Source organism: Pristis pectinata, chromosome 6 (assembly GCF_009764475.1).
Source record: "Pristis pectinata isolate sPriPec2 chromosome 6, sPriPec2.1.pri, whole genome shotgun sequence".
Taxonomy (NCBI): domain Eukaryota; kingdom Metazoa; phylum Chordata; class Chondrichthyes; order Rhinopristiformes; family Pristidae; genus Pristis; species Pristis pectinata.
This window is the reverse complement of record NC_067410.1, coordinates 27,456,286-27,478,010: the sequence shown is the minus strand read 5'-3', so window position 1 is coordinate 27,478,010 and position 21,725 is coordinate 27,456,286. Positions and strand designations below refer to the sequence as shown.

Sequence of the window (21,725 nt, the reverse complement as noted above, 5' to 3'; positions counted from 1 at the left end):
CTGTCTCCTTCCTGTACTCTGACTCATCATTATTTGAGATATGGCCTACTACGGTGGTATCATCTGAAAACTTGTAGATAGAATTAAAGCAGAATCTGGCCACGCAGTCATGAATATATAGGGAGTAGAGTAGAGGGCTTAGGATGCAGTCTTGTGGGGCACCAGTGTTGAGAATAATCATGCTGGAGGTGTTGCTGCCTAACCTCACTGACTGCGGTCTGTTGGTCAGAAAGTCAAGGATCCAGTTACAAAGGGAGGTGTTGAGTCCCAGGTCTCGGAGTTTGGTGATGCGTTTGCTTGGAATTACAGTATTGAAGGTGGGGCTGTAGTCAATAAACAATAGTCTAACGTAGGTGTCTTTACTGTCCAGATGCTCCAGAGATGAGTGTAGGGCTAGGGAAATGGCATCCACTGTAGACCTGTTATGGTGGTAGGCGAATTGCAATGGGTTGAGGTTGTCTGGGAGGCTGGAGTTATGGGGTTGGAGTAGATAGACATCGCAGTCGGTGTGGATGAGATGGGCCATAAGGGCCTGTTTCTGTGCTGTATGTTACTATGTTTCTCTGACCTTCAAGGCAAGAACTTAACAAAGTACAACTTGAGTTATTTCCAGTTCTAACAGGACTCTCTTGCTCTTATATTCAGTGCATCAGCCAATATCCCATATATTTTCTTAACTGCATTACCTACCTTCCCTGTTGCCAAAAGAACATGCACATCTTTACATTCCTGTATTGCTGTATATTTCTTTTCCTTGTGCTCATTACCTCACACACCTCCAGGATGAATTCCATTGACCACTCCTCTTTGCACTTGAGACCTACAGCTTTTTTGTTCACTGTTAACTGCATTGCCAAATTTTGTGTCATTAGAAAACTTCTTAATCATGCTCTCTCCATACAAGGTCTAAATCATTGATACATATACTACAAAAAGCAAAAGACTACAGCTCTAACAAAACCCCAGCAGAAACAGCATTGCAATTACACATTCCATCCACCACCCTGCTCAAGCTCAGTCAATCTTCACCTTTTGCTTTGTGCCATTGAGTCAATTTTGAATCCAACTTATTACTTTCCCTTGGACCACATGAGTAATTGCTTCCCTGACCAGTCTGCTATATGGGACTTCATCAAAAACCTTGCTAAAGTTCATGTAGATTGCATCAAATACATTACCCTCAACAGCCATCTTTATTAACTCATCAAAAAACTCATTCAAATAAATTAGTCGTACATGAAGCTTAACGAATCCATGCTGACTGCCCTTGATTAATCTGTGTCTCTCTAAATGATTAATAAACTATCGCACATCTTTTACAAATAATTTGCCTGCCATTGATGACTGGACTGTAATTATTTGGTCTCTCCAATTCTCTCTTTTTGAAAAATGATTCCACTTTATTGGTGTTCTAATCCTATGGCACCACAACTGTAGCTTGAGAAGATTAAAAAAGTTAATGGAAATATCTTCCAATATTTCCTGCCTTTTTTCTCTAAGTAGCCAATAATGTATTACATGCATGCTTGGTGATTTATTTACTTTTAAAGATTCTATAAGCTTATATTTTCTCTTGCATTGTCTTTATTTCCTCCAACATTTCACACTCCTCTTTCTCTTTAACTGCTTGTCTGTTTCATCCCCCCTCTTGTGTGAAGACAGATGCAAACTACTCATGAAGAATCATACCCGTAACTTCTGTCTCTAGGCACAGGTTATCTTTTGATCTTTAATAGGTCTTACTCTTTATTTTATTGCCTTTTTTAGTACTTACAAAATATTTTTGTTTTCCTTGATTATACTTTCACATGTACTCGCTTTGACTTTCTAATTTCCTTTTTCAATTTCGCCCCAGCACTTTCCATAATCCTCTAAATCTTCCACTGAGTTCTTGGCATCTGACATGAGCTTCTCTTTCCTTGCCTTATCCTGCTCCTTGCATGCTCCTTGGCATCCGGGCTGATCTGAATTTGGAAGTCTTAGCACATTTCTTCCTGACAACATATTTAAAATAATTGCTCACTATCTCCTGTTGGACTCCTCCCATTGTTCTGACACTGATTTACCCTGGAGTAGCTGTTTGCAGTCCACTTTAGCCAAGTAATATCTCAGTTTAATGAAACTGGCCTTTCCTCAGCTAAGAACTTAAACTTCAGGACTGACTTTGGCACAGTTCATAATCACACTAAATCTAACTGAATTATGATTGCCAAAATCAAGATTTCTCCCACTCCCTTTGCAGTTTCATTCTCTGAGTCTATAACTGTCCCATTGTACCTTCTAATGTGAAAAATGTATTAACGGTGTAAACACACTGTCGAAGTGCATATTGCTGAAGATAGTTTTGCTGCACCAAAAACTGGAAATGTCTGATTCTGGCTATTGCAGAATTGACCCAAACTCAAAAATGCACAAACAATTACAATAGATTCCCTTTTTTGAAATCTCAACTTTTTCTATAGAGATGAATATAGTTTTGGTAACTTTTGCCAAATCCAAAACTAAATAGGGCAGGATTTTGATAAGATATGGGATGAGATCATTCCCCGTATTCCAACATTTTCATTAACATAGATGAACATCGATTTGAAATGATAATGATGGATATGTCTAAATTTTAGATAAAGGACCTGATATATATTCAATCAATTATAAATTTACTGTCTCTTTGTCTCTTTACAAAACTCTTTACCTATAGGCTGTACTTAACATCTCTGGAAGTATCCGCTCCAGGCATTTCTCCAAATAGCCTTCATACACACCCTGTTCTGTAGTCGTTACCTCAGACAGTTATCTTCATATCTACGCGTATACATTATGTTACATGTTCGAAATACCAACAACTGCATAAAATTTGACATTGGGTGAATAACTCTTATCAACAACTACAATAGTTACAATCATACATTTTATTTGACGCATTACTGACTACAATGAAATCAATCACCACAATTTCTATTTCAATTTCTTCTTACAGTTTCTCCATCTTTGTTCCTCTGCTTGCATTTCTAGCATCCTGATTCCCGTTCTGATGCCCTATAGACACTGGACCTCTCCTCTTTCCTGTGTCCCTTTTGAAGTGACAAAGTCATCTCCTTTAACCTTCCCTTTCTGGATCATCTCCAAGCCTCGCCATTCTGCTTTAAGTGCTTTCAGTCTCTCTTGTTGCACACTGGCTTTGCTACACTGGGCTGACATTATTAAGTCCATACCCACTGTGACATCCCTCATGGGAACTTCAAAGCTTTTGAACTGCCTCCACATTGCAATGTTACCCTCTCATATCACATCCAACTCAATCAGCACTTGGTTCAATAATTCTGTGAACAGAAATCTTGTAAAGATTGAGTTCTTTCTCAGAACTCACGCAATCTCATCTTTATCAGTGTTGACTTTGCCAGACACAATTAATGTGACCTCACTCTTGCAATCTGTGCTGAACCTTTTGCTTTCCACCTTATTTGTAAATTCTTTTAATGGCACAACCATTGTCCTGAACCTCCTGTGAATTGGCTCTCTGATACTGTCCAAACAGATTACGGACACTTCCTCTGAACTGCTCGCAATCTAGGTTTGTGAGCAGTCCCATTGTTCTAAAATGGCTAAATCAGTGAGCAAATGATGCCTTTTTCTTGGGCCACAGAAATAATGGGCTGTCCTTCACTTTGGGATTCTCACTTTGATCTGATTTTCTGTCCAGCTTGCCACTTTGCAAATTTGTTTCTTAACCTCATGATTCTTCTGAAAGTTTGTCTGTTATTGACACTTCTATCCTCATATCTTGCTGCTGTCGTAATACATAATCTGTTTCACATGCTTACTTATTGCAAAATAGATGTGTGCCCTGCCCCGATGGCCTCTGCCCAAACAATCAGCATTGCAAGTCCATAACTTATGAAGAATACCCCAATATCTTTTTTTATGTCACGGAAGGTGTACTCATCACTTTGAGACATGAAAGACTGTGGATGCTGAAATCTTGAGCAGGAAACAAACTGCTGGAGAAACTCAGTGGGTCGAGCGATATCTGAGGGGGGAGAGGAGTTGTCCCCGCTCCAGCAGTTTGTTTTTCTACTCATCACTCAGTTTCACCACAGCCCTTGACTCTGTGTCACATGCTTTTTTCTTGCTTTGCCCAAACCTTTGGCTTACCTCCTCCCAGGAAGGTCTCATGTTTAATTGGTTAGCTCCCATTTTAGTCCAGGCTTTATATTCTTCATCAGATGAACCATCTGTAATGGCGCTGGTGCTTTTCCACCTGGACGTTAATCATCACACCTGCTTCCGTGGATAGGGCTGGCTATATTTGCAGCACTCTCATCCCAGGTTTTACTTTCTCTCAATGTCCCAGGGAGTTGTATAGTATGCAGCAAAGTATGGTTCCTCATGACTGTTCCATTGAATCTGCAGCCTGTAACTGGTTTGTCAATGCCTGTGAGCTATTGGTATTGGTTGGTATTGGTTTATTATTGTCACGTACCTTGGTACAGTGAGAAACTTGTCTTGCATGCCGATCGTATAGATCAATTCATTACACAGTGCAGTTACATTGAGTTAGTACAGAGTGCATTGAGGTAGTACGGGTAAAAACAATAACAGTACAGAGTAAAGCGTCACAGCTACAGAGAAAGTGCAGTGCAATAAGGTTCAAAGTCACAACAAGGTAGATTGTGAGGTCAGAGTCCATCTCATCGTATAAGGGAACTGTTCAATAGACTTATCACAGTGGGGTAGAAGCTGTCCTTAAGTCTGTTGGTACGTGCCCTCAGGCTCCTGTATCTTCTACCTGATGGAAGAGGAGAGGAGAGAGAATGACCCAGGTGGGTGGAGTCTTTGATTATGCTGGCTGCATCACCAAGACAGTGAGAGGTAAAGACAGAGTCCAAGGAGGGGAGGCTGGTGTCTGTGATGCACTGGGCTGTGTCCATGACTCTCTGCAGTTTCTTGCGGTCCTGGGCAGAGCAGTTGCCATACCAAACCATGATGCATCCAGAAAGGATGCTTTCTATGGTGCATCGGTAAAAGTTGGTGAGAGTCAAAGGGGACAAACTGAATTTCTTTAGCTTCCTGAGGAAGTAGAGGCGCTGGTGAGCTTTCTTGGCCTTGGCATCTATGTAATTTGACCAAGACAGGCTGCTGGTGATGTTCACTCCCAGAAACTTGAAGCTCTCAACCCTCTTAACTTCAGCACCATTGATGCTTTCCTGAAGCCAATGACCAGCTCTTTTGCTTTGTTGACATTGAGGAAAAGGTTGTTGTCATGACACCATTCCACTAAGCTCTCTATCTCCTTCCTGTACTCCGACTCATCGCTGTTTGAGATACGGCCTACAACGGTGGTTTCATCTGCAAACTTGTTGATGGAGTTAGAGCAGAATCTGGCCACACAGTCATGAGTGTATAGGGAGTAGAGTAGAAGGCTGAGGACGCAGCCTTGTGGGGCACCAGTGTTGAGAATAATTGTGTCGGAGGTGTTGCTGCCTATCCTCATTGATTGTGGTCTGTTTGTTAGAAAGTCAGGGATCCAGTTACAGAGGAAGGTGTTGAGTCCTAGGTCTCAGAGTTTGGTGACAAGTTTGCTTGGGATTATTGTATTGAAAGCAGAGCTGTAGTCAATAAACAATAGTCTAACGTATGTGTCTTTACTGTCCAGATGCTCCAGAGCTGAGTGTAGGGCCAGGGAGATGGCGTCCGCTGTAGACCTGTTTCGGCGATTGGCGAATTGCAGTGGGTCAAGATTGTCTGGGAGGCTGGAGTTGATGCTTGCTATGACCAGCTTCTCAAAGCACTTCATGACAGTGGATGTCAGAGCCACTGGTCGGTAGTCATTGAGGCATGTTACCTTGTTTTTCTTTGGTACCGGGATGATAGTGGTCTTCTTAACAAAGTTGGGAACCTGAGATTGAAGCAGGGAGAGGTTGAATATGTCCGCAAATACTTCTGCGAGTTGATCAGCATAAGATCTGAGCACACGGCCAGGGACACCATCTGGGCTAGATGCTTTCCTCGTGTTCACTCTCCGGAAGACTGATCTCACATCTTCAATGGTGACCACAGGTTCAGTTGCATTGAAGGCTGTCAGGGTAGGTGGTGACAATCTACTTCCCTTCTGTTCAAAATGCGCATAGAATCCGTTAAGTTCATCAGGAAGGGATGCGCTGTTGTTAACTATTCAGCCCGTCTTCTTCTTGTAGCCTGTTATGGCACGTAAGCCCTGCCATAACTGACGGCTGGTCTGGGACTCTATGATGAGTTGGTATTGCCTCTTGGCATCCCTGATCACTTTCCGAAGGTCATATCTCGATTTCTTGTACAGATCAGGATCACCAGATTTGTGTGCAGCAGTCCTCAACTTCAGTAGGGAGTGGATCTCCTGGTTCATCCATGGTTTCCTGTTTAGGAACACCTGTATTGTCCTCTTTGGTGCACAGTCCTCAACACACTTGCTGATAAAGTCTGTGATGGTGGTGGCATACTCATCAAGGCTAGCAGCTGAGTCTTTGAACATGGACCAGTCCACTGTCTCAAAGCAGTCACGTAGGAGCTCATCTGCTTCCTCAGACCAGCACTGCATGACTCTCTGTACTGGATCCTTTATCCTACCTGCTTAATGACCTGCTGGAGTAGATCAGTGCACCCTGAAGTGTGAGTCTTCCCTGGATCATGCACCATGCCTTTTGAGTCCACTCATTGAATCCACAGTAGGCATCTACCTGCTGCTGTTGCAGCGGCTATTGCAATCAGAAAGTGATGTGCTTAATGCTGGGCCTTTGCACTGTTTGTCTGTGTGATGCATCTGTGTGTGTGCATGCGTGGTTATTTTCCAATGCTGTGATCGTTTTTGAGCATGTAATCAATAAAATTTAGTATTTCTGTCCCAACCACCTCATTTTCTGATTCTACTGTGCTTATGGTACTCCAGCTGGACATTCCATACTTTTGTTCCATTGTCTTTAACTTAATCTTAGAATACCATCCCTAATAGCAATTGCTTTCTTCAGTGATCTGTATTACCACGCAATTTGTCCTCTCAGCAAGAGTTATAATACTAGGCCATCTAGCATGGACATTCTGAAGTTTGCTGGCTCACTTGCAAAGCCCCAGCCATTGCATCAATGTAACTTGTAGCCTCCCTTCCTATTGCCATCACATTACCTGTTGGTTTCCCAGCAAACCCACTTTGGTCTTAAAGAAGACAACACTACCATAACTCTATCTGTGAGCTTATTGCATACTGCACCGCAGAGTTGTCAACACCGGGTGCAGTACACTAGCTTGGATGAAATATCCTATCTTTGACACCTATGTGGTGTCTGTCAGTTCTTTAGTGTTGCTTCTTATGGAAGCAAATAAGAGAGGTAGAGTTAACAACAAAATGGCCTTCAATGAAGGTGGTAAACTCCCAACTAATGGCAATGCTGTGATCTGGTTTGAACACATTAGTTCTTAAAAGAACACTTACATTTATGTAAACTGAGTTTGCAGTTGACAAGACTCTAGACAAATAATGAACTAAAACGATCATGTAAAAATACCAGCAAATGCAGGACAAAAAGGCAGGGAACAGGGAGTACATGTGTACAAATTGCATTAAATAAGAGCAGCTTGGCAGAATTTCATTCATGGCTACACTCTATGTAAAACCACATGGTACTTCAGTTACAGCAGGAACCCTCAGAACAACTGATGATTTACATATCAAATCAAATCAAATCAAACTGCCAGTATTTTATATTGACAGCTTCTGTTCAATAAAGACTATGTGACAAGAAATGATGAAGAAATGCAGAATCATCTCAGTTTAGTTCTGCTCAGCATGCAATTGATTAAAGTGGGGACATTTTGCTCATGTTAAATTCTGCTTGAATTCCCAGAAAATGTGATTATTGAATATTATAGCACAGTAGGAGGCCATTCAGCTCATTATGCCTGAAATGCCTCATTGAATACATCCTTGCAGAATTTTGGGATAGTGAGTGTAACAGGGAATAGTGAAATGGCTATGTAGCACTGCAGTAGAGAACAGGGTGATGATCTTGTAGCAGAGAGATAAAGGGGAACACTGCAGGGTTGGTACCAGACAGGGGTAGCTGGAACTGGTTCAAGCCGACCTGAACCACAATTTGCAGGTTAAAGTGAATTATAGTAAACCCATGCCTGGTTACCAGCCTAGCAACCATCCCATAAACTCCAAGATGGAAGCTTGCCATTGTACATACAAAGTAAAGACGGAACTGCACATGGCTCATGTAGCACACGAGGCGCTGAAGTTTGGCGGCTCACGTAGCACATCGGTGCTGAAGTTTGGCACTGCAAAAAGCTTAGCTCACTCTGTGTTAACACAGCTCATGCTGGGTAGAGATAAAGGGGAATAAAGTCGATAAGAAATAGTATAAGAATAATGGGAGCTTTGGATTGAGGAGCATTTGTTCCAAGACAAGTAACTCCCTTGTTGATGTTGGCTTGTAATAAAGGAAGTTTGTCTGTAGGTAAACCCTGGATTCTGTTTGAATTCTTTTCGTCTGCAGTGAGACGGTTGACTCAGTTATGGCTGGCATTCCAGACCTGGGACATGGTATGATAACTATGGTTAATGGAGAATCTTTAAACTTCAATATTATGAACTAATATTTTTAGAATGTTCTCAAAAGGCTTCTTTCTTTCTGTTAACAGTCTTGTGTCATATTTTGTCTGATTCAAGTCCAACAATTCTGATGATCTCACCTATTTTGCATCAGTGAACATGGATCTTGAATTTATAATCATTTCAGAAAAATGGATCCATGGTGACTATGAACTCATGCAGATACGCTTCAGAATACTTCATCTGCTCCTATTTAAAAATAATATTCTGTTACTTTAGTTGAGCCACAGGACATTTGGCTAGCTCTCTGATTTTATCCTTTCCAGGCATACTTCCGATGACAGTCCTTGAATGACTTGCTGATGTCAGGCAATTGCAAGAAAATAATCAACCTGAGCAGGACATGCACTGGGAACTGTGAAGAATTTCAATATAGCATTATTTTCATTGGTATTTGATTGAGTTTACTGTCAAATGAGACAAGGAATCTCCAACTGCCTAATTATCTTGCTAACAAAAAGCACTGTTAAAGTAAAATAACCATTTACAATAAAGCAACTAAATAATGATAATTATTTCCTCATTATGGTCTTGATAAGAAAAGATTTCCACTTCCTATGAATACATTATGCTGTGACTTTGACTTTTCACAGTAAATCTTGCTAAGATTCTTTGTAATTTTACAAATAATTTAGTTGCAGCTGTCCAGAATTCTAATTCAAATTTATTCAAATTCATCCTTCAAATAAAAAAGGAAGAATGAATCTGAATCTGGCAGAGCACATATAAAATTTAAAGACTACAATTAATCTGCTATTTCTATGTCAGTTCACGTTACTTTTGGTGCAATTCAATGAAAGGTGCAGGGTAGTCTGGAATTGCGTTCTGATCTGACTTCTAAGTACATTAAAATCAAATGTGAAAAGACCAAGGTCCCATTGCTTTGAGTTTATAACTAGTTAATGCTCACTCCAGCATGGTGTCCAAACATATTCCAAATACCCAGATGACCTAGTAGATTACCTACTTATTTACACTGGAAAGAAAGTGAATGCCTTTAACTTTGACAGTTCGCCACTGATGAATGGTACTGGTTTAATGCAGATTGCATTTGGTGGTCTGAAATTGGTGGCTTATGTGGTAAACTTAGGTGGGGTATCATTGAACACATCCCTGCTCCTGTTGTGTGTAAAACCAGAAAACTGAACGCACATGTAAAAAAAAGCCACAAAACCTTTATGTGGGTTTGTAGCATTAAAGGCAGCTACAGAAGATTCTGGCAAGGTGAATGATGGATACCTCTGTGATGTCCAAGTGTAGGTGGTCTGAATGCATCATATTCCCTGCAGGCATGAGCTTCATGCCTTTCGCAAGCAATAAGTGAAAGTTCTGTGCCTAGTTGGTTCCCTGAGGGCTTTTTGTCTGTGCCTGAAAATAACACGCCAGGGATGTGGGAGAGTGGAATTACGCACTGAATTCACCAGTGATCTGCTATCAATCAGTCAGCCTGTAAAAATCTAGCCTACTATTTGACTGCTGGTGTATATGTTCAGCAAAATACTAGAAGTTTCAGAAAGAAGAAACTATTAAATGAAAGAACCTGAAATAAAAGCAGAAGACTTTTTTGAAATAACGGGTCTATCGGCATCTAGAAATGCAAATAACAGATGCATTATTTTTCAGAGAGTTTTGATGCAGGGTTTTGACCCAAAATGTTGACAATTCCTTTCCTCCACAGATGCTGCTTGACCCGCTGAGTTCCTCCAGCAAATTGTTTGTTGCTCCTGATTCCAGCATCTGCAGTCTCTTGTGTTTCCACACTTCCCTCAGTCACTTGGAATGCATCATATATGGATAGGCTGGATTTTCCAACCAGAGCAATGCAAAAGTAGTTGCTTTTTATCTTCTCTTATTTTTAATCCTAACCAGTATCACTACTGTTTCCTCTGCTGCATCCCCTTATCTAGATGCAAAAGATAAAGTCTTGCTTGGAGCCTTTCAGTTTGGAACGTAACCCATGTAAAGGCACTTATTACCATATCATGGCTTGCCCACACATATCAAGAATATGATTATCATTGCTTTGAAGAGCTACCAGGAAAGAATTCAAACTCCCAGAGTGAAGGACACTGGTTAACAGCAGATTTTAAACAGTCTTCATTCACCCTTCTCCACTCCTCCTCCACCAAGCACATTAAAAAATGCAAAAGTGCAAAATGTGCTTCCCTTTGTGGTATGCCCTGTTCTTAGTCTCAATGCAGGAGGAGAACAGAAAAAGCAGTTAGCATCAAAACAAGAAGAAAAGAGCAGGGCCATTTGTTCTGGAGATTGCATGAATGAGGAACTGCATCTGACCAAGCTTATTCATTAAGGAAATTCAGCACCGTTTTACACAAACCTTGAATGACTCAACAAATCTACCTGTGAATGTCAAAATCAGTACAGTTATCAACCCTTATACTACCAGATCATTTCAAATTACAGCAAGGTTTCTGCAACATTGTCATCAGGGACCTAAACAATCCTGCACAAGACAGGTCACAAATGCCATCTTTCGGAGAGCTTGAGAAATCTGTCCATACTGGGGATGAGTCATGGGCAGCAGCATAACAACAGCGCTATTCACTTCTAGCATGTTGTTCTTTACTCCCAAATATTAGAAACAACAGATACCAGGGTCCTATTGTGAAGCTATTGAATTTCCTGAATAGAGAGATTTTGCATATTTGCAAAGTTCAATTGCCAGCTACAACAAATGCTGCCTTTCCTGTTTTTTTTCCCCCAGTGCCTGTTTTAATGCTACAAAGTCTTGAAAAAATACAAAAAAACTCTTAGGTGAGAAATCAATGAATTTGAACATTCCTGTCAAAATCTGGAGAAGAAAACATACCCCTTATCTTTTGTGCATCAGGAAATCTGCTCTCATCTTATGTCTCATATGGACATGTGAAAATGATGAGCAAGAGCAGCTGGTCTATCAAGTCTTCCACAGATGGGATACTTGGAGCATTATACAAACTTACAGCATTGTCAGGCCCACAGAATGATGGTCTCAGCAACCCGACTGAATACCATTCCTTTCTCTTTACTTCCCATTCATCCCCATAACAATGTAGTCACCTGGGAATAGCAAAAAAAAATGTGAAAACCGAGGACAATTAAAGGAAAGAAATATGGAAAATTCCTCTCTGATCTCAGACAATCAAATTCATTCCAAGAAGTTGCATGAATCAGGGTTTATCTGTTATGACCAAACATTTCTGACTACCACCTCCTGGCATGCCAATCAGTGTGATAATGAGCTTTAGCTCATGAATTCCAATTGGGGCTGCAGTGCACTTTGCCAGCAGGCAGCACTCCTACTTCACTGGCATCACTGTTGCATACATGGACATCCCTGTGGATTTTCAGCCCAGAATATCAATCTTCAAGCCAAATTCAGACCTATTTAAAAGTTTGTGATTTGTCCACTTAATATCAATAGATGCAGGAAGGATTAAGTAGCTTTATTTTCCTTGGAGAATAAAGCATCAGATGTCAACAAACAATATCAATAATTTGTTCAAAATTATTGAAGTTCTTCAGTTTACACTGATTTTCTCATGTCTATCACATTGACTCTGGATTTGTTGCAGCATAGAATGAATGCGGCAAACTTGGACTCAATCTGTGCAGTGAGTCAATTTAGAGACAGTATTTCAGAACGTCATGGGTCTTTGAAATGGGTTATGTGCTAGGTTGTTATGCCAAATATGCTTTCCAACATGAAAATAATGGTTCTACATAAGAAGAAAACAAGATTCTGCAGTTGCTAGATATCCTACTAGACTGTATAAAGGAGGCAGTGTTAAAATAATTGAAAAACAAAAAAAAACACAGATGCTGAACATCTGAAGTAAAACAGAAAATGCAGCAAAATCTTAGCAAGTCAGGCATCTCTCTTCACAGATGCTGCCTGAGCTACAAAGTATTTCCAGCATTTTCTGTTTATACCACAGGATGCTGACATATACCCATGATAAGTTACTTCCTTATTTGTGCTTTATGAAGTTCAATGTTTGATATTGGCAAACAATATCTGGGTGTAGCTGCATTTTCATACCTAATACACATCAGCCAAGAATTGTTGACCTCAGGCAAACACCTTTCTGAATGGAATCCACTATTTTCCAAAATGAAAGCAAAGAAGCTGCAAGAGAAGCTTTTGTACAGCTGATGATAGAACAATATTGTTGAGAACTTGTCCTGTGCACCAAGTATGACATACAGCACAAGTAAAGCCAATAAAATACAAAGAAACACTTCAAGATGAATAAACACATTGCAGAATAAGGTGAACCAGAACACAAAAAAATCTTGTATTTCTCCAATTCCTTATCTGCTTTTGCATTATTAGGCAAGGTTTTTTCTGTTGAATCTTAGATTTACACTAAGTTGAATTAGTTAGATCATGGAATTTGACCAATCTGATGAAGTGTAATCACCACCTTAGCTTTAATCACAAACAGACTGGGTAGCATGACATGTTTAGCTACATGGAGTTCAGTGTTTGATTGGCAAACAATATCTGGGTGCAACTGCATTTTCATTTCCAACAGGCATAGGCAAAGGAAATGGATTATGTATTGCAGTGTATCACAAGCTGCACACACATAATGAGGATGCCACAGGCCCACCGCAAATTGGTCTGTCAGTCACCACATTAGATTATACTCTGAACAACAAATGGCCTGAATGCACAACTCCCCTGACAAGAGGGCAGGAAATTCCTGAAGCTAGATTGGTATTTGGCTGGGAGCTAGATTTGATCTACTAGGAGTAGAAGAAGCAGGAAAGTTCTTCCAATCACCTCACTAAGTTGAAAAATGTTGAAACTTGTCTCTTCATTTGCAGACTCTAATTGCCCCTTTAACTCTCTTATTGAAGAACTATCAGTCGACATATTTGCACAATCAAATGGGGGTGTGGGAAGGGCATGGGGGAGAGGATGTCCCAAACGAATGCTATGGCCTCAGTTTTCATTTGTAAGGGGTCTAATGCCTGTTTCATTTGCATGCTCAAGATGATCGTGGAAAATTTCTGATCGATATGACATTATATAGGCATGCTATAAGTATATACATCTGCCACTCACCTAGGGTTGAGAGCAGTCTCTTATTGTAAAGGATTTGCCATATCTGAAAGGAACATTGTGACTGCACCCAAAGCCTGAAAAGGCAATCTGTCCATTCCCCAGAACCTGACCTGATAACGTTTGACCACCTGCTTTTCTCCACAGATGCTACTTGGCCTGCTGAGTTCCTCCAGCATCATGGCATTTTGAATATAAGATTTAGTTTTTATGTTTTTTTTTCTAAGTGGTCTGAGGTATTACCTTTCAAGTTTATTGGTCAGATTAGAGGAACAAGTAACTGGCAGATCCCATGTTATATTTTCTTTTTTTACTTTTATTTATTAGTGCAATTTCAGACAATATCCACAGTTACAGATGACAGTTTGGCCCACTGAGACAGCATTTTCTGCTAACAAATGAGACTTATTGGGGCGTGCTCACAAACCTCACTCACAACAACCCTTATCCACAAAATATTGTTAATTCTTGGAATGCAGTGTTGGCAAACCACCAGATCTGACCCTTAGGCATCTGCTTTGTGCCTGAAAGGGACATAGCATGATCCAATTTTAAAGGCTATTTTGACAACCATACATTAAACACTTAGATGCAACAAACTGTGCCCTTGAGCTGATAGCACTAATGATGAGAATAGGCATTAATGCTATGATTATGTACATAAATGCAACTAAGTCTAAGTTATTTTGGGGTGCATAAATCACCTCATGAACAAGTACTCTCATTGCACTGTAGTGGGCTTAAAATATTACCAACCTATTAAAGTGAGCACAGATTGAAGTAAGCTGATTGTGTGGGAGAGACCAATCACTGTTAATTTACTTGAGATCCACTTGTCAGGTACTTGAGGTATGTATAAATTGCATTGCAAAAGAGGAAAATCAAAGTAATGCAAGCTATAAATATAAAATAAATTTTATGAATATTTGATTAATCAGAAATTTTCCAAAGGTATCTGTTAGCAGTACGTGCAAATGAAAGTCAAGATTGAAGTTCTGTTTCAAGGGCTGGAGCTTTATTAACTCAAGGGTATTGCAAGATTAAATAAATATTCTTGAACTCACAGTTCCATAGATAAGTCTTTATACTTTGTTTAAAGAACAAAGATCTTAGTTTTCACTGAACAGCAAAAAAGAAATAACAAATAGGGGTGGAGCAATTGATCACAAATGTTTTGTTTCAGTGGTGCATCCAGCTGCTTACTGTTCTTAACCAAATGCATTCCCCATTTTCTAGGGAATGGTTTGGCAGTTTCCTTCAAATAGATTACCTTAGTGGATATTACAGATAAACTTGACTCAACAGCATGATCATCAGCTGTCAATGGATCTTGGATACTTTTCCCATACCTAATCCAGGATTCTTAAAGTCTACAATAAAACTTCTATACATTCAGATACAATCAGCTAACTTTGCATTAAAAGCAGACCAAGATGGAACATTTCAGGTCAGAATAATTTTCTTCTCAGTTCGCAGAGAGCAATGTCATTTTCAAATTGTCAATATGCATCACCTTGTATTCATGAAAGTGAAATGGGTGAAATGATATGAGCAGCTTTGTTCCAAAGCCATTTGACATGGTAAATTCATGGTAAAATTTGGGCCCAACTACCTTTAGCTGCTTCAGCATTCCATCAAAGAGGTGGAAGTCGGATATTCACTGATGATTGCTCTGTTCCAATCATGACTTCTCAGGCTGTGGAATGGACCACAAAGTGCTGGAAGTAGTCAGGTCAGATTTCCAGCACCGGCAATATTTTCCTTCTGGATCCTTAGATAATGAAGCAGTTTGTATTTGCATTCAGTATTATTGTTTGAGTCAATAAGTGGCAAGTAATATTTGTGCCACTGACCGCCTCCAACAAGTGAGAGCCTAGCCACCACACCTTAACATTGCTGAATCCCCAACCATTACTATCCTTAAAAGTCCTCATCCACAGAAAATTAATTGGACTTGCCATGTAAGTAGTATAGCTGCAAATAATAGGTTACTGGCTTAGTTCTAAAGCAAGTTACTTACCTCCTGGCTCCTAAGTCTTTTCACTATCTGCAAGGTGCAAACCAGGAGTGTGATGGAATACTGAACTAAGAACAGAAAATGATAGCAATACTCAACAGGTTAGGCAGCATCAGGCCAATCAACTTTCTTCAGAACTGGGGAAGTTAGTAATAAAGCGTGTTGAAACATTCAGAGTAAGGGGGGAGAGTGGAGAGAACAAAAGGCAAGGTCGGTGTTAGGGCAGAGAGTAGGAGAGATTGAATGACGTAAGTGGTGCTGACGGTGGCTAAAAGCTGTTTTAAAAAGCTACCAGACAACAAAATGTCTGAGGAGGTGTAAATAGGGAGAGAAGGATGAAACTTGAATTTACAAAAGAGGAGAAAGAAAAGCTCAGTGGTGGAAATGTGAGATACAAGGGTGAAATGGCTGATTATTGTTGAACTGAAAGGTTGCAGTAAGCTTGCTCAGAAGAGCATTGTTGGAACATAATACAAGGTCAAATACAAAGAAGTCAAATAGAAAACTCTCCATTTACGTGGATGAACATAGATGTAACAAGATCTAAGGAGCTCAACAACATCCAGAACAAAACAGACTTGAATGCCATCCTATGCACCATCTAAAACATTCATTTTCTCTCCCACTGATGCATGGCAGATGTGGCGGACGTCATCTACAAGGTGCAGGACAACAACCTCTCAAGGCTTCTTTGACAGTGACATCTACTCTCCAGAAGAACAAGGACAACGGCTACATGGGCGCACCATTTGTACGTTATCCTGCAATTCACATACTATCCTGCTTTGCAAATAAATTGCCAATCTCTTACTGGCAAACTTCACTTAACTGCACTGCAGGAGTACGGTGAATTTCAAGGAGGCAGCATTTCAAGGAGGCAGCTCAATTCCAGCAAGGGCCTTAGGGAAGGGATGTTGGCATTATTATCATTCCATCATGGAATATAGAACGTAGAACAGTAAAGCACAGTACGGGCCCTTCTGCCCACGCTGTTGTGCCGAACTATATGAACACCTCCTCCATGATCAATCTAACCTTTCCCTCCTGCACAGCTCATTACCCTCCATCCTTGTGCCTCTCTGAGAGCCTTTTAAATGTTCCTATTGCATCAGCCTCTACAACCACCCCTGGCAGTGTGTTCCAGGCACCCACCACTCTCTGTGTAAAGAACCTACCTCTGACATCACCCCTGAACATTCCTCCTCTGACCTTAAATAGATGTTCTCTGGTATTGGCTACTGCCGCCCTGGGGGAAAGGTGCTGGCTGTCCACTCTATCTATGCCCCTCATAATCTCATACACTTTTATCAAGTCGCCTCTCAACCTTTCCTCATAAGACATGCTCTCTAATCCAGGCAGCATCCTGGTAAATCTCCTCTGCACCCTCTCTAAAGCTTCCACATCCTTCCAAAATGAGGTAACCAGAACTGAACACAATACTCCAAGTGTAGTCTAACCAGAGTTTTAGAGAGCTGCAACATTACCTCGCAGCTCTTGAACTCAATCCCCCGACTAATGAAGGCCAGCACACCATATACCTTCTTAACCACCCTATCAACTTGTGTGGCAACTTTTGAGGGATCTGTGGACGTGGACCCCAAGATCCCCCTGTTCCTCCACACTGCTCAGAATCCTTCCATTAACCTTGTACTCCACCTTCATGTTCATTCTTCAGTCCATGAAAGAATGTCATAAAAAATCATTATCAGAATTCCTCACACTCTGAGAACCTGTGTGTCATGTTACATCAGGGCTTTGGATATACCAAGGGTATTAATATGTCCCCCAGGACTGATGCTTTATTGCATCGCAATATAGAGGGAAAAATCTATAATCTGTTATGTATAGTTACATTTATGTTCTTGGGTTCTCCAGCTTTATTAGTTTTATTGAATTATGAAAGAGAAATTAATAGATTAAATGACGCAACAGAATTGTGGCAAATGTGGAGTCACGAGAATTGACGTCTATGGGACTCGTACCCCAGAGAGGATGTCTCCAGACTTGCCAACTGGTGAGAGTCAGTGCATGGAACTGTCATGCCGTAAGAGTAAATGCCTGTGGAACGGTACCCCAGTGGAGGTTGGTGTATGTGGGACCCATCACCCAGGGAGAGCAGGTGCGCATGGGACCCATTCCACAGGGAAAGTTGTTTTGCATGGGACCTGCCCCTCAGTGAGAGTTGATATGCTTAGGACCCCCGGTCCTACGCATACATGCGTGTGTGTGTGTGTGTGTGTGTGTGTGTGTGTGTGTGTGTGTGTGTGTGTGTGTGTGTATATCTGTCTCCTAGTATGTACAGGTATTTGGGATTTTAAGGCTCCAATGTATACTGTTTGTTCCCATTTCTCAGCTGCCTCCACTTATTCCAGGGCCCCAGAGAGGCAGTAATGTTCCCAGCAGAATGTAACAGATCTTTGTGAAATTCCCTCTGAAAACAACAGGTACTGAAGAGGAAAATTCAGTCGTCCATGACTGAGGATTTGTTCTCCAAATTGTCGCTGTAAGATACAGCAATGGAGATGAAGTGGAGAGAACGGGTGTGGATGTTGGGGAAATCTGTTCAAGTTGTCTGTGTCTGACTTGAGAATCAATGAGATAGTTTTCTGCTAAATGAGAAATATAAGTCATATTGTGGAAGTGGAACTGAGGTGCAGAGCTTTGAAGAAAGAGGGTTTCCAAAATAACATAAATAATTGTTTGTTCCTCTTGGTACTTGGTAATTGTTTTATTATTGTCACATGTACCGAGATACAGTGAAAAGCTTTTGTTTGCCTGCCAGCCAGACAGATCATTCAATACATAAGTACATCAAGGAAGTACAAAAGGAAAAAAACAACGGAATGCAGGATATAGTTTTACAGACACAGAGAAAGTACAGTGAAGGTAGATAAATCAAGTACAAGGGCCATGATGAGGTAGACTGAGAGATCAAGAGTTCATCTTTATCGTATAAGAGGTCCATTCAAGAGTCTTATAACAGCAGGGTAGAAGATGTCCCTGAGCCTGATGGTACATGTTCTCAAACTTTAGTACCTTCTGTCCGGAGGAAGGGGGGGAGAAGAAAGAATGACTGGGCTGGGAGAGGTCCTTAATTATGTTGGCTGCTTTCCCAAGGCAGCCAGAAGTGTAGACAAAGTCAGTGGAGGGGAGGCTGGTTTCTGTGATAGACTGGACTGCATTCACAACTCTGTGCAATTTCTTGCGATCTTGGGCAAAGCAGTTGCCAAACCAAGCTGTGATGCAACCAAATGGGATGTACTTTATCATGCATCTGTAAAAATTGGTGAGAGTCACAGGGAGCATGCTGAATTTCTGAGGAAGTAGAAGCATTGGTATGCTTCCTTGGCTATAGCATCCACGTGGCTGGACCAGGACAAATTGTTGGTGACACTTATACCTGGGAACTTGAAGTTCTCAACCATCTCCATGTCAGCACCATTTATACAGACAGGGGCATGTACTCCACCCTGCTTCCTGAAGTCAATGAACAGCTCTTTTATTTTGCTGACATTGAGGGAGAAGTTGTTGTCTTGACACCATGTCACTCAGCTCTCTATCTCCTTCCTGTACTCTGTCTCATCGTCATTATGATGGAAGTGTTAAAGTTGCCCCCTGCTACCCAGGTTATATGGATGTTGCATGTATATTAAATGCAACTTAATCATTCGGAGCAGCCATACTTTGCATTTGTTTTTGCCATCCTTAGCAGAAGGTGCTACGGATATATTGTCACACCTCCAGAAACCCATCTCTGGGGACCCCCACTCTCCATCCCAAGATCTCCTTCAAAGCAAAAAGAGCAGAATATACTGTTCCACCCAGCATGTTACTGTCACAAAGCTATTGCATTAGTTTTCAGGCTAGTTCAAATGAATTTTCCTTTTTTATTGTCCATTAGAAAGCAGTAGAAATTGTTAATAATTCCAATACCTGTTGCTAGAATTAGAAGTTAAACCGTTCTCTTCTACAGATGATTTCAGGACAATAAGGCAGGACATGGGTGGGATAGGGGACCAAAATTTGTCAAAAATGAATGATTTTAAGCAGTGTCCTTTGGGCAATAGAATCTACGGGCACCCTTGGCTTGTTTGTACTCCATTGAATTAGCTTATGTTCAGTCAACACCAGAATCATGATTGTAGTATTTCATTAAATGATGGAGCTGAAACTGAATCATGCATGCTATCATGACAACTACTCAACCTAATTGTAGAGGAAACCCAGAAATGCGTGTTAATTGAATGACTGGGTGAAAAAGCCACTCACAATCATGCTGCTTGGTGTTTTTTTTTCATTTCCCACCAGCTGTTTGACCCTCCCTGCTCCCAGTAAGTCAAAATGTTAAAATCCAGCTCCTAGTGTCTCAGCAATACACATAGAAAACAGCACAAGAGGATTATCCACATATTTAAAACCTATGTGCTTTGGGCGAGGTCATTATGAAGTCCGGAGATGGTGAGTGTAGAGAAAATGGTCAGGGCAAAATTGGAGGTCTCTCCTAGCTCTAGGCTGTTTACTATTCTTTTACATTTTTCTGCCCTTATACACTGATTCAAACAAATGCTTTCCAGCACAATCCCTTGAGGTATAAACTACATACTGTTCGAATAAATGATTTACAGTCTACGTTCTCCCATCTGTTGTTCTGTTCCAAAAGACATTCCCAATGAAACAGCTTCAGGTCCCAGTGCAGTACAAGAAGCCAACACCTCCCAGCACACTGCATCACTCAAGTGCCAGCACAGGTACATTTCCCTCCAGGGAATTCAAGCAATTTGAAGAATAACAGCAGATGAATCCGAGAACAAGCCAGAAGTAACATTTGTGTTACCAGTGGAGAAGCAGGAACCTGTTTGGTGAAGGATTAGTTCATGTTCTTCCTTCTTTGTAGGGCAGTGAAATTCAGATGTCTCAGGTCCTGCAATTAGACAATGTTGGTACCTGCTTACCAATCCAAAACGGAAAGAGATCATTGTCTTACAAGTAGCATCCGTTAAACATAATTAATCTCATTAAAATTATGTTGCCTACAGAGTATGGAAAGTCAGTAATGACATTTCTAGCACTATGCTCTGTTGGGAAATCAGGGAATTTGAACATGTTCACTTTTCTAGCTTTCGCTTGCTAATTCTGTATTGCAATCTATATTTAAATTTCCTTGTTCCGTCAAAATAAGTCACATTTTAAAATATTTGTGTTGCAGTTATCTGCCGCGTTCTGATCTTTATGTCCTGATGTTTGAAGATTTTTCGCTTGAATGTGCTAGAAGATGCCAATTGTTGATTCCATGAACCTTACACAGATACTGTACCAGAATATAGATATTGGCTGTGTGTTATGTGGGCTGAGGAGACATAATCTGTATTGCAAGGTTGTTTGTCAAACTTTCATCACTGTAACAATACAAATGAAAATACTGCAGATTGTGCAAATTTGAGATAAAAGCTAAAATTGCTGGAAATGGTTGGTAGATCAGGTAGCCTCTGCAGAGAGAGAAGCAGAGTTAACCTGTGAAGTGAATAATCTTTCATCACAATGAATAATTCATCTGTTCAGATGAAAGGTCATTGATCTGAATATTAATATTGTTTCACTTTCCATTGATGCTGCATAATCAGCTGAGTAGTAAGAGCATTTTTTTATTTTATATTATCACAATATTATGTAAGTAATGTGAATTTATATTTGCATGGAGTTTATGCCATTGAATTGTCTGTGTACAGAAATATGTTTAACAGAGACCATGGAGGTAGTTTTAACCTTATTGCAATGTAAAGAATTGACTGAGAACTGGATAGTAGCCTGTCTCATTTCAATGCAAAAATAAACCAACTGCATTGTAAACAAGCTGCCATTTTACCTGCTTTTTTCATGCTTAGTCCAAAAATTTTTTACCCCTGTTGTACAAAACTTTTGTTTTGTACAACAGAACTCTGACTCTGCGTATGTGTTGTTGAGACAAGCAATGATGAAGTAGTTTTCACTTTATG

The 21,725-nt window shown here is 40.5% G+C and overlaps 1 protein-coding gene across 3 annotated transcripts in view; it reads left to right on the top strand.

Annotated features, from left to right (window-relative positions):
• Positions 1-21,725, top strand: part of fhit (fragile histidine triad diadenosine triphosphatase) — an 801,834-nt gene that overhangs the window by 567,981 nt on the left and 212,128 nt on the right. The window lies entirely within an intron of this gene.